General features: G+C 40.5%; 1 long non-coding RNA gene across 1 annotated transcript; it reads right to left on the bottom strand.

Moving 5' to 3' along the window:
- Window positions 1–284: 284 nt before the first annotated feature.
- On the bottom strand, window positions 285–9,075 carry LOC148130747 (uncharacterized). The gene is made up of 3 exons (XR_015749616.1): window positions 8,963–9,075; window positions 6,970–7,121; window positions 285–2,417 (listed from the first exon to the last, which is right to left on the bottom strand). It is a non-coding gene; the product is annotated as an uncharacterized LOC148130747 (long non-coding RNA).
- Window positions 9,076–16,102: the final 7,027 nt, after the last annotated feature.

Genomic DNA, 16,102 nt, shown 5'->3' with positions numbered 1-16,102 from the left:
GGGAAGGACTGGCCCAAAGTCACCCAACCAGCTTTCATGACTAAGGTGGCACTTGAATTCACTATCTCCTGGGGATTCGCCCAAAGTCAGCTTTCATGCTTAAGGCAGGACTAGAATTCACTGTCTCCTGGTGATTCACCCGAAGTCACACAGCTGGCTTTCATGGCTAAGGTAAGACTAGAACTCATGGTTTCTTGATTTCTAGTCTGGTGCCTTAATCACTAGTCCAAACTGGCTCTCACTGCATCTTCATCCAGTGTAAAATTTTAAGATACATGAAAATATCCATGATTATTAGTTTATTAAATGAGATGTAAATAATGCAAATACATTTTGCACACTACCAGTGATTAAGACACAAATCAAAATCTATGTCTTCATTGATAATCACAGACAACTTGTGCATCTTAAGACATTTTTTTTCTAGATTTTTTTTTCTTTGCAACCCCTTGTTGAATCCAACCTATTTTGGAACTTAAGCTATTTTTAGTGGCTTTTTCCATCAGGCCAGATTTGGTTCTTTTTTCCTTCTGTTTCCAGAATTATGTTGCTGATGGACAGACCAACAGAGTCATGTGCCTCTTGGATATGGCATTTCTTTCCAACATTTCTTTGGGCTGGGAAGAAAGAAAACATTGCCAAAAATTATTTGGTGAAGACAGTGATAAACAAACATTGCAAAATCAGGAAATTTTGGAGCATCAAAGGGTCCCTCTGGGCCAGGATGTAAGTTGTGAAATATAGAAATTGCAATTTCAGTATTAAAATCATGACTCTTGAGATTGTACTTTATATTGGATTAAATAGTTTATTGTACCAATAAGAGAAAATTTGCATCTTGGGATTGAACTCTGGGGTCCTTGGTGCTGTCTAAGCTTTTGGTATCCTTGCGGACATTTCGTTACCCAACTAGATAACATCATCAGTGCTAGAAGGGAGTAGGGTTTCTACCACTGATGATGTTACCTAGTTCGGTAATGAAACGTCTGCAAGAAAACCACCAAGGTCAGACAGCACCAAGGGCCCCACATAATTTATTGTCTCTGGGGGAATGCAAAATGAATTCAGCAATCCAACCCTAGTCATATTGGCTAAATCAAGAAGGAATTTCTTATTTTTCAGTGGCAACACCATAGTCTCTCATTTGAGGTTAGATCAGCTCCTGTCTTGATTACTTGCCAGAAGATGCAGCTCTTCCAGCTTGTTTGAGTTTTTACATGTTATGAGGCTTGGTTACAGTTTGTTGCTCTTGCTTTGCTAGTATTAAAACAAAAGTATTGTGCTTTATCTTATTGTAAGGAACCAAGAATCTAATTAAATCCAGCAGGATAGAAATCTAAAAAAATAAATCAATAAAGGCAGATAACATGGCTTCAGTATGCCTATCTCTGTTACAAATTTAGTCTTGTTAAAATAACATCACTAAGTTATGTTCTTACTCTATGCCACAATAAACAAATGATTCATAGTTGGACTTTCTCAGCTGCACTTGGAGGAATATTTCAAAGATGTAACTTTGTTGTTGCTGTTGTTGCCGTCGTTGTAACTTGCTGCTTTGCTGCCTTCCATTCAACTTATGTGCTTCTTTAAAATCACGCTTGCTATCCTTCTGCAACTTTTCAGGAGACGCTTAAGAGTTGAGATTGCTAAAGAACTCTGGATGTCACCGAAACCTTTTCTCCCAGTTCCGTGACCTCTTTTGTGGTTTGGGGGTGTTGTGATTTCTCTTTTACTGGTACTGGTGCTGTGTTTGTGCCAAGGAATTTCGAAAGCAAATATTGAAAGTGATCCGTGTTTTTCTTTTAAAAACAAAGGAGTGGGGGCGAGTTCTCCATCCAGCTTCGGGTGTTGTTGTATGTTGGCCCCTATCCCATTGCTGACCTGGGCAGTTCTGAATTCACTATGGCTTCCATCTGCTGTAGAAGTAGCTGCTTGGCTCCTGCATATCCATCATATGTTGATTTGCTAGAAGTGCCATATCCATCAGAACAACAGAGTATCAGAGTTGGAAGGCACCTTGGAGGTCTTCTAGTCCAACCCTCTGCTTAAGCAGGAAACTCTGTATCATTTCGGACAAATGGTTGTCCAATCTCTTCTTTAAAACTTTCAGTATTGGAGCACCCACAACTTCTGGAAGCAAGTAGTGGTCCCACTAGTTAATTGTTCTCACTGTCTGGAAAATTTTTCTTGGTTCTAGGTTGTTTCTCTCCTTGATTAGTTTCTATCCATCATATGGCTGGAAGGGACACTAGAGGTCTATTCCAACCTCCGACCCAAGGTAGGAGACCTGGTCAAATACTTCTCCAGTTTTTTCCAAAAAAACCCTGCAGTGATGGATCACCTACACCTCTGAGAGGCAAGCTGATTAATTGTAGTTACTGATAGAAAATTCTTCCTTATTTCCAGGTTGACTCTCCCTTTGATAAGAAGACAGACAGAGAGAGAAAGAGAGAGAGATTACAGCACATGGTTTCTGAATATGATGAATAATCACAAATTTGTGAACACCTGATGGTTATAGGTACCTCCAGTTCTTATAAAAGGACAACAATATTCAAAGAAGCATGACATTAGCCTATCTGTACAAGTCCTAGATCAGGCGATAAGGAAAGTCTTTGCAGCAAGAAATATAATCTTCATGGGAAAACACCATTGTTACAAACTGAATAATGACATTTTGCCAAGAATTCTATTTAGTCCCTCTTCCTTGAGGGATCTGATTGTTGGTCCCCATTTCATTTGCTGATTTTGTGTGACCTGAATAATCCTTCAGCAAAATTATTTTCTGGAGAATTCAGCAATGAGCTAAATCCAATATGCCTGTTGTGAGTTCTTTTGTTCTTTAACCTTCCTGTTAGGAAGTCAAATTTTATATTCAACACAATCCCTGGATCAGCAGACAGCTCATGCATAAAAAGCCTCCTTTTAGAGTTATGTATGGTTTTTAAACAAAAACACCTTAATGCTAAAGTTTTCTTCGTACATTTTTACCTTCTCCCATCATGTAGCTCCTTAAATTCTCCCCCTCCCCCAATGGTAAATCAGATCTTCTCTTGAATAAAAGTTGGGGAGCTGCTCACAGAAGTAAAAGATTAATTTTCCAGTATTCATGCAATTTGGCTTCACAAATATTTATGAATTAGGGTCACGTGGTCCAAATTCACGCGCTTGGCAACTGGCATGTATTTATGACAGTTGCACTGTCTCCGTGTGTGTGTGTGTGTGTGTGATGTGATCAGCATTTCTGACAAATCAAAATCAATGGGGAAGTTGGATTTACTTACCAAGTGTGTTACTAACTCAACTGCCGTGATTCACTTAAGAACGGTGGCAAGTTAAATCGTAAATCGGGGGCAAAACTCCCTTAACCAGCTTAGCCACTGAAAATGTTGGGCATTTCAATGGTGGTCATAGGTCAAGGACTACCTGGGGAAGAAAGAGCATTGGTTCTTTGGATCCAGTCTACTGTTGACAGATACAGCCAGGGTGCTAAGCGTTTTAACCCACTGAATGGCAACCATAATGCTGATGTGGCCCTCAGTGAAATTGAGGTCTGACATTCCCGGTCTAGCCTATCAAAGAGAAGGGATAGTGGGTGGGGACATGATAGCAGTCTTCCAGTACTTGAGAGGCTGTCACAGAGAAGAGAGACTAGATGTAATTCTCTAAGAGGCCAAAGGGTAGGACAAGAACTCATGGGTGGAAGCTTGTTCAAGAGAGATCCAACCTAGAACTAAGGAGAAATTTCCTGACAGTGGGAACAATTAATCAGATTGCCTCCTGAAGTTGTGGGTGCTCCAACACTGGAGGTTTTTAAGAAGAGGCTGGACAGCCATTTGTCTAAAATGGTGTAGGGTCCCCCGCTTGGGTAGGGGGCTATACTAGAAGACCTCCAGGGTCCCTTCCAGCCCGATGATTCTATGTTCTAACGCCATTTTTGAAATCTCTTAACTTTGTCCATTTGATTTGGAACCATCATTTTTATACCAAAAATACTCATCTAAGTATGTATATGTATGTAAGTAAGCACGCTTTCTCTGGGGTCTTGGGTCTGACACATATCCTCCTTTTCGAAAACCTCTGTAACCTTATCCTATCCTTATCTTTCTGTGGTTCTATCCAATGCTTCCTTTCCCCTGATCTTTGTTCATCTTGCATCACTGCACACTCCTGCTTCTCCCAGAAATTACTACTATCCATTTTCACTCATTGCTCCTCTCCCTTTCTTTTAGCTCCCTAAAAATGAACTTTTTTTTTTCTCTAGGAAGTCTGAGAAATCCCTTCCTTATTTATTTCTATTTATTTGTTTTTCTTGTATCCCACCTTCATTATTTTTACAGAAAAAAAATATCAAGGCATCAAATATATCCAACACATCATCTTCCTCCTACGCTCCCCATAACAACAACCCTGTGAGGTTGGGCTGAGAGAGAATGATTGGCCCATGGTCACTCAGATGGCTTTCATACCTAAGGCAGAACTAGAACTCACAATCTCCTGGTGACTGGCCAAAAATCACCTGCCCAACTTTCATATCTAAGCGGGACTAAAATTCATCGTCTCTTGGTGATTGGCCAAGAATCACCCAGCCAGCTTTCATGCCTAAGGCAGGACTAGAACTTGCCACTTTCTGTTTTCTCTCTTGGTGCCTTAATCACCACAACAAACTGGCTCTCTTAGCATATTATACCGTATTAACTAAATCAAAGAATATCTAATTGAAGGCACCATAATTTTTTTCCTTGCCAACAGATAACTTTTCTTTTCCCTTTCTTCTAGTATTTGTTTTTGCCTATTATTATTAATTTTTTTGGCATAGGATCCTTGACCCGCAAAGATATAGCTCAATTCGATATAATTTACTGTAAATCAATATAATTGTTGATCGTATTGTCATCATTTCTATTGCTTTTATCCTACCCCTCGTACCATCAAGAGCTGGTGTCATCTATTATTCGATTTCTTTCCATTCACTTTGGACTTTAATATGAATGTGGATTTGGTTTGTTTAAAAAATAGTCTGCAAGTTGCTTTGAGAATAGAAATCTATAAGGCCTACATGTTTAAAATAAAACAAGTGATTCAGCTGAATATTTTTAAAAAGGCACTGTTAGAGGTGAAATTTCAAAATGTGCCCTTCATCCCAAGTATATATTTGCTAGGAATCCTTAAACAAAGACTTCTTTGCTTAGCTATGTCCAAGATCTAGAATGTGGAAGTGATAAGATAGTGTCCTATCTTGCAGAGAAATTGTAATGATTATTTCCTTTCACACACACACACACACACACACGTACACACCTTGTTAATTTTGCAGATCATATTGCAGCTGGAAGACTGCTATGTAGTTTCAACACAGGTAGTCCTCGACTTACGACCACAATTGGGCCCAAACTTTCTTACTAAGAGAAAAATGTGTTAAGTGAATCTTTGCCTCGTTTTATGACTTTTCTTGCCACAGTTGTTCAGTGCATCAATGCCATTGTTCAGTTGTTAAGTGAATCGGACTTTGCTTGTTGGGAGATTGCAAAAGGGGAATCACAGGACCCCTGTCATAAGCATGAAATGGTTGCCAGGCATCTGAATTTCAATCCCATGATCATGGGGATGCTGCAAAAGTCATAACTGTGAAAAATGGTCATAAGTCATCTTTTCCAGGGCTGCTGTAAGTCTGAATAGCTTCTGTTCTATATACTACATTCTGATTATTCATATGTTCCTCAATCAAATGTGCAAGTTTTCAAAATTAAACTCCAAAAGGGGCTTTTGAGACCATGAAAACACAAACACAGCCCCTCTCTACAACTCTTGAAAGCGGCTGCATCTTTCTCCCAGACTGTGCAGGGAAAGATCCATCTTTGTATTGAGAATTGGCAACCAACACTACATTCCTGTACCTTCCAACCCTTCATACGAGCCTATTAGCTACTCATTCTTTATTTAATACATAGTGCAAAACAGGTACAGGGAAATGGGATGATGCTCCAATCACTCAGTTCAACCCTGGAGACAAACAGGGATCTTGGAATTAATCACACTGCATGTAATTTTGAAGTAGCCCTAGAGATTTAAAAAAAGGTGTTATCTTTAATGAAAAATATCACTTATCCGGGTATGTTGATGGAATAATCAGACATCTGTTTGTTTGTTTTTAATGAAAGTGCTCCTTATCCAAAACTGATCTGAGAGATCCTTGGTGCTGTCTGAGCTTGGTTGTTTTCTTGCAGACGTTTCATTACGCAAACTTGGTAACATTATCCAAGCCATAGTTTGGATAATGAAACGTCTGCAAGAAAACAACCAAGCTCAGAGAGCATCAATGACCCCAGAGTTACAATTATTCCTATCTATTGGTAAAAACTGATCTTTTATCGATAACAAATCCTTTTTAAGGGAAAGTTACATTAAAAGTAGAGAAAGAGAATTGTACACTTTCTGTCCCTTTCTTTTTCTTTTCTCCTCCTCCTCCTCCTCCTCTTTCTTCTCGTCCTCCTTCCATCACCTTCCTTCTCCTTCTCTTCTTCCTCTTTCCACCTTCTCTTCTTTCCCTTCCTCCTCCTCCTCTTTCTTCTCCTCCTTAATATGTGTGTTTCATAATACAAGGGTGCAGACATAGGCAATTATTAGAGCTAATAACATGACAAACAAGATGACTTATTCATGGGTGACCATCACAGCATTTATATGCAGAACAAATCTTTGAGACTGAAATTCCATATTCCAAACCTCAGAACTGGGAAATAATTCATTCTAATAAATGCATAGGAGTTGAATCTACCAGGTGTAGACAATGAAATCTATTCAACTAGCCTATCCAGGTGTGGCTAGTTAATATTCCTGAGAAGACCGAAACCATTTTGCTGGGAAAGCAATTCAGTACTACAACAGATGTGCATAATGCTTGACAGTACTGTATAAAACACCTAAGCATTTTCTTTATGTATTCACATGCAGCTTTTTGCTGCTTACCTGTCCTGCCTTTTAGAAATTGACAGGTTTAAAGCCCATGTGGCATTCTCCTAAATTATCCCAGGTTAAAATCCTTGCAGAATCAGAAATTTTTCTCCCTTCTAATCGAAATCTAGTGTTGGTCTCCACAATGTAAAAATGATGTTGAAACTCTAGAAAGAGTGCAGAGAAGAGCAACAAAAATGATTAGGGGACTGGAGGATAAAACATATGAAGAACGGTTGCAAGAATTGGGCATGGCTAGTCTAGTGAAGGGAAAGACCAGGGGTGACATGATAGCAGTCTTCCAATATCTAAGGGGTTGCCATAAATAAGAGGAGGTCAATTTATTTTCCAAAGCACCAGAAGGCAGGAGAAGAAGCAATGGATGGAAACAAATGAAGGAGAGAAGCAACGTAGAACTAAGGAGACATTTCCTGGCAGCGAGAACAATCAATCAGTGGAATGACTTGATTCCAGAAATTGTGAATGCTACAACACTGAAGGTTTTTAAGAAGCCATCTGTCTGAAATGGTCTAGGGTTTCTTGCTTGAGCAGTGGGTTGGACCTGAAGACCTCCAAGGTCCCTTCCAACTCTATTGTTCTGTTAAAATATCTACAGAATTACATTGGCCTTCTGGGCGGGCGGGGGGCAGTCAAGATGTCAATGCAATGAACAGAGAACCAAGAAATACATATCTAGAGAGGGGATTCTGAAGTCTGGATCTTTTGAAGAAACTTCTACAGCTGGCTTGGGTGGCTGGTAGAGTGCCATTCTTTCTCATTTGTTGGTGCTGCTGTCTCAAGCAGGAAACATAGCTATTCCCCACTTTCTAAATACTGAAAATAAGTCAGTGTAAACTGACAGTGACAAAGATCATCTTTTTTGTGCCAGTTTATGCTGAGTAGAATGAGAAATCTGAGAACCTGTTTAGGATGGTATAAGCCATGGATGTGTTGTAACTCACTGGGTGGCAGCTGCCACCATCAGAGGCTAGCTTGGTAGGAAGAAGAGATGAATGTCTATGGAGATTCTCAGTCATCCAGGTCATGGTTGTCCCAAAGGTGCTTTTTCAAGAGGCCAATGGACTTTCTGGTTTTTCTTTGAAGACCTTTCGTTTTCATCCAAGAAGCTTCTTCAGCTCTGACTGGATGATGGGGAATGGAAAGGTTTATACTCCTAACAGACAGCTGGTCATTTGCATCCTTTTTATACAGAGTCGTTGAGGCCTCTTGGAGGTTTGCCTGGGTCCCTCAGGGCCGCAGATCCTTCTTGGAACCTGCTTGGAACTGCTGAAAGGACTGGGTTGTCAGCAGACCTCTTGAACAGAAGCTGAGCAGCATAGGCCCTGGGGGCCTTGGCAATGGGTCGGGAGTGGGGAGGGGGCACGATGTCATTGGTTGCTACCCTCAGGGAGTCATGACAGGCCTTCAATGGCAATGTGCCAAGCAGCTCTGCCCAGAAACCATCGGTCAAAAGCAGTCAAAAATTTCCCAATGGCCAACAACACCATGAAAGACATCTTACGGGACAGAAAGGAATTAGGTAGTTCCCTAAAGTGCAAAATAATAAAAGCTACCAGGACTTGCAAAGCTGATAGCTATCTTACCCTACCCTCAACCTTCTCTATTAAATTTAGATTTATAACTGAACCCGGCTAAAAATGACACTGCCTACATTTATGTGTGATTTAATTGCAGCAGGCTAACTTGGCTTGGAATTAAGTTCGTTTCTACCTCCCTCCCTCTCTCTCTCTTTTTCTTTAAGAAACAAAGTTCTCCTTCACGTCAGTTTCATTTCCTGGAGGGTTTTGTTCCAAAATGTGTCTGCATGCTTCATTCTGGCACAGCTTCTCACAAGAGGCCAAGCCACCCTTTCTGGTCAATAGTCCTTTTCCCCTTCCTGGCTGAGTTCTGCAACCTATCGGTCACACCTGCCCTCCTTTGCAATCTCACGTGGCTTCAGAGACGGTGGCTCTCGCTGGATTCTTGAAGGGAAACTGGTCCCAGTTACCTAACTCCTTCTCCTCCTCCACTTGGCAGCTTGACTGATGAAGCTTGCTCGCTCTGGGCCTTGGGCTTCAAACACGGCAGCTTCCAGAAACATCAGCTGGCAACGGAGTCTGCATTACTAATGCAGCTGGCTGCTTGCTTTTGGCAGGCGAGAGGACTCGTTTTTCCACTTGGCCTGCTGGCAGGAGGAGTCCTACTTTTGCACACCCTTCCTTTTGCATTGGGACTTTTTAACCATCTGGTATGTGGCTCTGCTGCGGAGTGAGCTCATCATTATCTATTGCACCTTCCATATTATTTATTTGGTAGATTTGGGTAACCACAAGGTGGCTTTCTCAGGGATCCCTCCTCCCATATGTTTTCTTTTCTTTCTTTTCTGCAATCACAACCGATAAAGAGAGTTGGGCTGAAGAAACAACCCAGTAAGCTTCTGTAGCTATGGGATGAATCCCCCTATTAACCTTTGCGAAGGAAGGGACTCTAGAAACTGAATCTGTCCTTGGCACTTTCTAGGCTGGGTGGTTTTCTTGCAGACGTTTCATAACCCAACTAGGTAACAAAATCAGTGCTGGGAGTGGAGAGGAGGAGGAAGATGAGGAGGAGGAGGGCTGTGAGGTCCTTGGTGCTCTCTGAGCTTGGTGGGTCTCTTGTAGATCATTACCCAACTAGGTAACATCATCAGTGCTAGAAGCGAGTGGAGTTTGCAGAGAGGAGGAGGAGGACTATGAGGTTTTTGGTACTCTCTGAGCTTGGTGGTTTTGAGATGTTTCACAACTCAGCTAGATGACATTATTAGTGCTAGGAGGGAGGAGGAGGAAGAGGAGGAGGATTGTGAGGTCCTTGGTGTTATCTGAGCTTGATGGTTCTCTTGTAGATGCTTCATTACCCAACTAGGTAACATCATCAGTGCTAGGAGGGAGTGGGGTTTGCTCTCTGCTTAAGTACAAGTGGTTTGTCTGATCAGTGCTAATAGGAGTTGGGTTCCTTGATTAGACTGCTGTTTATTGTTATCTTCTTTGACTGAGTTTGTACTTCCCTAATTGGGGTGTTGTTTACAGCTTGGTCACTGGTCTAATAATATTAATCTTGGTGTTAACCTCTGCTCATCTGGGTGTCGATTGCTGGCAAGGAGGTGTTTTGGTCTTTTTCTTTCCTTTTTCAATGAATCCAAATATGAATCAGTCTCTCTACTTCTAGGCTCATATTAATCATTACATCGTCAAGAAATTTCCTGGGCTACAGGCTGGCTAGAATCAAGGAGATGCAAAGCCAACACCTTAGCAACTATCCTTCAGTGGCAGTGGAATTTATCTTTATAACTACTGCCAGGAAATGCTTTATATCAAAGTTTTGTCCTCGCTTCGTATTGACATATCTTTCTGGCTGTTCCTACTACCCATTTGCAAGCTTTGAAGATGATTCACTGTCAGCCACAAATTAATAGTTTCTGAATTAATACCATTAAGAATGTGAGCTGGAAAGTGGCCTACGAATTTTCTCTTTCTCTGCTCTTCTGAACTAAGAAATAGGAAGGGAACAACGGAGGCAGATTTGGAATGGAATGGAATTTATTCTCCATAGCATCTCAGGGCAAGACAAGAAGTAATGGGTGAAGAAGCTCCCTGGAAGGAGATAAAACTTGGAAATAAAGAGGAATTTCCTGACAGAGGGAACAATTAAGCAGTTGAGGGATGGAATCAAGATAATTTGAAGTGTTAATACCACACTATAATGCCTTGGTAAGGCTAAACTTGGAATAATGCATCCAGCTTTGGTCTCCACGATGTAAAAAAGATGTTGAGACTCTAGAAAGAGTGCAGAGAAGAGCAACCAAGAGGATTAGGGGACTGGAGGCTAAAACATATGAAGAACAGTTGCAGGAACTGGGTGAAAAGAAGGACTAGGTGAGAAATGATAGCAGAGTCTTCCAATATCTCAAGGGCTGCCCCAAAGAAGAGGGAGTCAAGCTATTCTCCAAAGCACCTGAAGGCAGGACAAGAAGCAACGGATGGAAACTAATCAAGGAGAGAAGCAACTTGGAATGAAGGAGAAATTTTCAGACAGTGAGAACGATCAACCAGTGGGACAGTTTTGCCTTCAGAAGCTGTGGGTGTTTCATCACTGGAGGTTTTTAAGAAGAGACTGGACAACCCTTTGTCTGAAACCATATAGGGTTCCTGCCTGAGCAGGGGGTTGGACCAGAAGAGCTCCAAGGTCCCTTCCAAATTGTTATTCTGAACAGCTTGGAAGGGTGGGAGTTGTGGGTCCTCCATCACTGGACATTTTCAAGAAAAGTTTGGACCATCATTTGTCCAGGATAGAATAAGGACTCCTGTCTTGGGTAGGGGGTTGGACTAGAAGACCTCTAATGTCCTTCCTGCCCTAGGATTCTATGATTTTACTTCTGGGGAGGGGAGAAGAGAGGGAAGAGAGAGAGATGCTGGCAGTTGGCTGAAGTTATTTCAGGAGTTTCACAGTTCTCTCTGGGGTTAGTTACAAGCTGTCAGGAGGTGTTCTGCTTCCAGTTTCAGCCTCTGGGTGTAATCTGTAAACAACAATGACATCGACAACATTACTACAAAGTCCTTTGGAGACCCGGGTGCTCTCCAATCGAAAGGATTGGAGGAAAAGGGAGGATCCCAAACACAACTCTACCCTTGGCAGTACAAAAAAAAAAAAATCCACTTTCTTGCAAAAGGTCTTCTCTTCCTTACCTCCTGCAATGCGTTTTAAAGCTTCGCTATGACTCAGTTGTTTTGAGTCTTTGGTAGAATTAGTCACAACAGGGTTGTGTGTGTGGAGGGGATTTGGAGGAGCTGCTAAGAAGCTTCAGTGTGAAAGGGGAGAATTAGAGGCAGAAAAACAGCTGTCTGGGTGACTTGTTATGTCTGATCTGAATGGATGAAAAGAGACAGTGAGTTATCTTTGACCTGACATCCTGGTTAGCTGGGGAGTTCTCCTAAAGTGACTTGGGGTTAGTCAACAGGTACATCAACTGTCACCCTGCCTGCCTTATTTTGGGGGTGCTTTTCCTTATCCAAATTCATTCTAACCCCATAGAATGTTGGAAGGAAAGATATAAATTGGCCTGTCAGTCTGTCCACCTGCCTATTTATCTGCTAGTCAGTTTTCCATCTGAACATCAGTCCATCTATCTCTGTGTCCCCTTGCTCATTCATGTATCTTGTCCATTCAGCCATTTCTCTGTCCCTCCCCCCCCACCTGCCATTTCTCTGTCTATCCATCCATCCATCACTCTGGCCATCTGTCTTTCTGCCCAGCCAGCCATCTACGCTTGCCGGCCCTTCCATCCGCCAGTCCTTCGCTCTGCTTATTGAACTACCTGTCGGTCTATCCATAGTGACCTCTGCCCATCCCTCCATATGTCTCTCTGCCTATCTCTCTGCCCCTCCGCAGAATAAATCCCTTAAAAAGGGAACCGAATGGGACTAAAAATAAGTATTAAAATGGATCAATATTAAGAGGGGAATTCAGAAAATATACCCCAATAAATCTGTGTAGGAGAGGCAGTTGGGCAGTCACTAACTCCTGCTTGCTCTTGGTGCTATGAGCAACTTTTATGAGGTTGAAACATGTTCCGGAAGCCTTGCTCTGAAGGCTTTCTCTCATGTTTGTGTTTATAGAATAACAGAATTGGAAGGGACCTTGGAGGTCTTCTAGTCCAACCCCCTGCTTGAGCAGAAAACCCTGTACTATTTCAGAAAACGACTGTCCAAGTTCTTCTTTAAAAACCTCCAGTGTTGGAGCACCCAACATTTCTGGAGGGAAGCTGTTCCATTGGTTAATTATTCCAACTGCCAGGAAGTTTCTCCTTAGTTCTAGGTTGCTTCTTTCCTTGATGAGTTTCCATCCGTTGTTTCTTGCCCTGCCTTCAGGTGCTTTGGGGAACAGGTTGCCCCTGCCCTCTTCTTTGTGTCAACCCCTTAAATATTGGAAGACTGCTATCCTGTCATCCCTGGTCCTTCTTTTCATTAAGTGACTCATACCTACTTCCTGCAACCGTTCTTCATATGTTTTAGCCTCCAATCCCATCATCATCTTTGTTACTCTTCTCTGTTCTTTTAAAGTTCAAATAAAGTAGGGCGATAAATCCACTCTCCTCGTCTGTGAATCCTCTGTCACATCCCCCACTTCTGGCATCTGAAGCCAGTTGTGGTGGAAAATGAGGTGTTTTCTAAGAACAGAACCAAGAGCATTGAAACAGAAGCTCATCCTGTCTTGGGCAAAACAACAACATCCCTTTTCCTCATCTCAGATAAAGCCAGGAGCTTGTCTTCAAGTTGTGTGGGGAAGTTCTGAAGATTCAGAGCTATTGGCCTTTTAAAAAATGAAAGGGTTAAGGAGCAGGTGCAATGTTCCAAATGGTAGGGATGAAACCCTGCCAAATAATCCAACAAGTCTCCATTGAAAGCCAAGATTAAGTCAACAGTTGAAGCTGGGCAGTGGTGGGATTCAAAATTTTTTACTACTAGTTCTGTGGGCGTGGCTTGGTGGGTGTGGCAGGGGAAGGATACTGTAAAATCTCCATTCCCTCCCCACCCCACCTGCTTTCCAGCTCTGTTCTCCTGTGCAGGGCAACAAAAGAAGACCCAGCCTATCAGCTAGAACTCGGGAGGCGGGGCCAGTCAGAGGTGGTAGTTGCCGGTTCTCTGAACTACTCAAAATTTCCGCAACCGGTTCTCCAGAACTGGTCAGAACCTGCTGAATACCATCTCTGGGCCAACAGACCTTCAAAGATAACTTGGAGGAAATGCCAACCATTCACTCATCTGATGCGCCTTTTTGCGGGAAGACAAGACTTATGCTGATTTCTTTCACAATGCAACATAGAGAGGAACCTTATAGACATCCAATTGAAACCAATGAGGTTAACTCTGCAAACTTAGTGCTGGATTTGGGCTCTGGTCTGACTTTGTGATCAAAGCGAAATGAAACAAAAAAGCCCAAATGGGAATCCCCAAACTACAAACTTTCAATTAAAGGAGAACATACCTGGTATGCCGCCAAAGCAAATCTCTTTGGAGGATGGACTTTGTCATACTGGAAACCTGGTTTTTGTAGTACTGTTGCACTGGCCAAGTAACGTTTTGGTTTTGTTTGTTTGTTAGTTTTTAATTTGCTTTTTCAATTGTATTGCTAATCATTTTCCAGAAACCTTAACCTTCAAGAAAAACCTCTATTTTTTTCCCCTGGTTTCTTTTCAGAAACCTTTTAAGAAACCAGGCCTGCCAGGCAAGCATCAGATAAATAGTAGATAACAGTTTCATTTTTAGCTGTTCTCAAGCCTCCATAGTCAAGCTCACCCTTGTTCAGCTGAGAATATATCTATCATTTTAATGTTTTTTTCTTTGCAAATGTTTCTTTTACTTTTACTCAGAATACAATGCTCTTTACTATGGCTGTGCTCACATATTATTGGATGCTATAATTCTTTTTTTTCTATTTTCTTTTTTTTTTTTACAAAGTTTTTATTTTTTTACAACAAACATACGAACAAAACATAAAAACATAAAGCTCTCTTTCAATTATATACATACAGTGTGTCAGTTGGTTACAATCTTTTGTGCTATCCTTTTTTTACCATTACTCACAAATTATATAAATTCTCACCTTATCGGTCTAGCTTGTGCTTATATAATATTAATTATTAAACATTCATTTGACTATTTTTCCATCATTTTATACGAGATATTCTATTTTTCATTATGATTTAATCTTTGTAAGGCTTACTAATCTATTTCTTTACCATGTCTTTTTATCTAAGCATTGATAAAATAAATCCCATATCATATAAAATTGTTTATCATCTTGTTCTCTAATTTCAAATGTCAATTTACTCATTTCGGCACAGTCCATGATTTTCTTAATAATTTCCTCCTGCATAGGTATTTTTTCGTTTTTCCAATTCTTAGCAAATACAATTCTAGCCACTGTTAAAACATTTACAATCAAATATTTCAATTCTTTACAATATATTTCTGGTATAATTCCCAATAAAAATATCTCAGGTTTAAAGTCTATGTGTTGTTTTGTCATTTTTTCCAACCATGTATGGATTATAGTCCAATATCTTTTTACATCCGAGCATGTCCACCACATGTGGTAATATGAACCAGGTATCTGATGACATTTCCAACATTTATCTGATTTATTCTTGTACATCCTCGCAATTCTTGTCGGGGGTAAGTGCCACCTGTAAAACATCTTATACAAATTTTCTTTATATGCAGTTGACATTGTCATTTTATAATTTTGAGACCACAATTTTTGCCATTTATCTAAATCAATCCCATATCCGAATTTTTCCCCCCATGCAATCATTGTTTCTTTTACTTGTTCTTTCTCTAATTTAAACTCTAGCAAATGTCCATAAAGTTTTTTTATTACTTTTTCATCAGTACCTGTCAAAATTTTATCTAAATCAGTCAACTTATCATAGATACCTTCTGTTTTAACATCTTTATCAAATCTAGATTGTATTTGCAAATATGAAAACCAATTCATTTTTACACCTTGTTCTTCCAACACTTGCATAGATTTAAGTTCATCCTTTTCATTCAATATCTCACCATATCAAACTGTTTGTTCCTTTTTATATATTATTGGATAGGAAAAAGCTTCAATGGTAGATAACTGTAGCGGAATTTTTAAATCATATTGCTTTTTTTATCTTCTCCCAGTTTAGAAACAATGCTTCTCAAATATAATGTCTTCTAAAATACTCCTGCGTTTTAGTTCCCTTATACCAGAGGAAGGCATGCCACCCTAACAGCAGGTCATGTCCTTCTAAATTTAAAAGTCTAGTATTCCTTAGTGTTATCCACTCCTTTACCCACATCAGACTCGTTGCTTGGTTCCCAATTGGGCAAAGCAAATCCTCCTCTTATTCTTGCATCTTGTAGCAATTTAAGTTTTATTTTCGCTTTCTTCCCCTGCCAAATGTATTTTAGCACTATTTTGTTTAAATCTTCAAAAAATTCTTTCCCTAATCTGATTGGAATTGTCTGGAATAAGTATAAGATTCTAGGCAATACATTCATCTTAATTGTAGATATTCTCCCAATCAGTGATAATTGTAAATTTTCCCATTTTATCAAATCTGTCGCAATCTGTTGTTTAA

This window comes from Notechis scutatus, chromosome 4, assembly GCF_049901735.1.
Source record: "Notechis scutatus isolate UNSWTSFEM ecotype Mainland chromosome 4, rNotScu1.2, whole genome shotgun sequence".
Classification (NCBI taxonomy): domain Eukaryota; kingdom Metazoa; phylum Chordata; class Lepidosauria; order Squamata; family Elapidae; genus Notechis; species Notechis scutatus.
The sequence above is the reverse complement of the archived record's forward strand: the minus strand, read 5'-3'. Positions and strand labels throughout refer to the sequence as shown.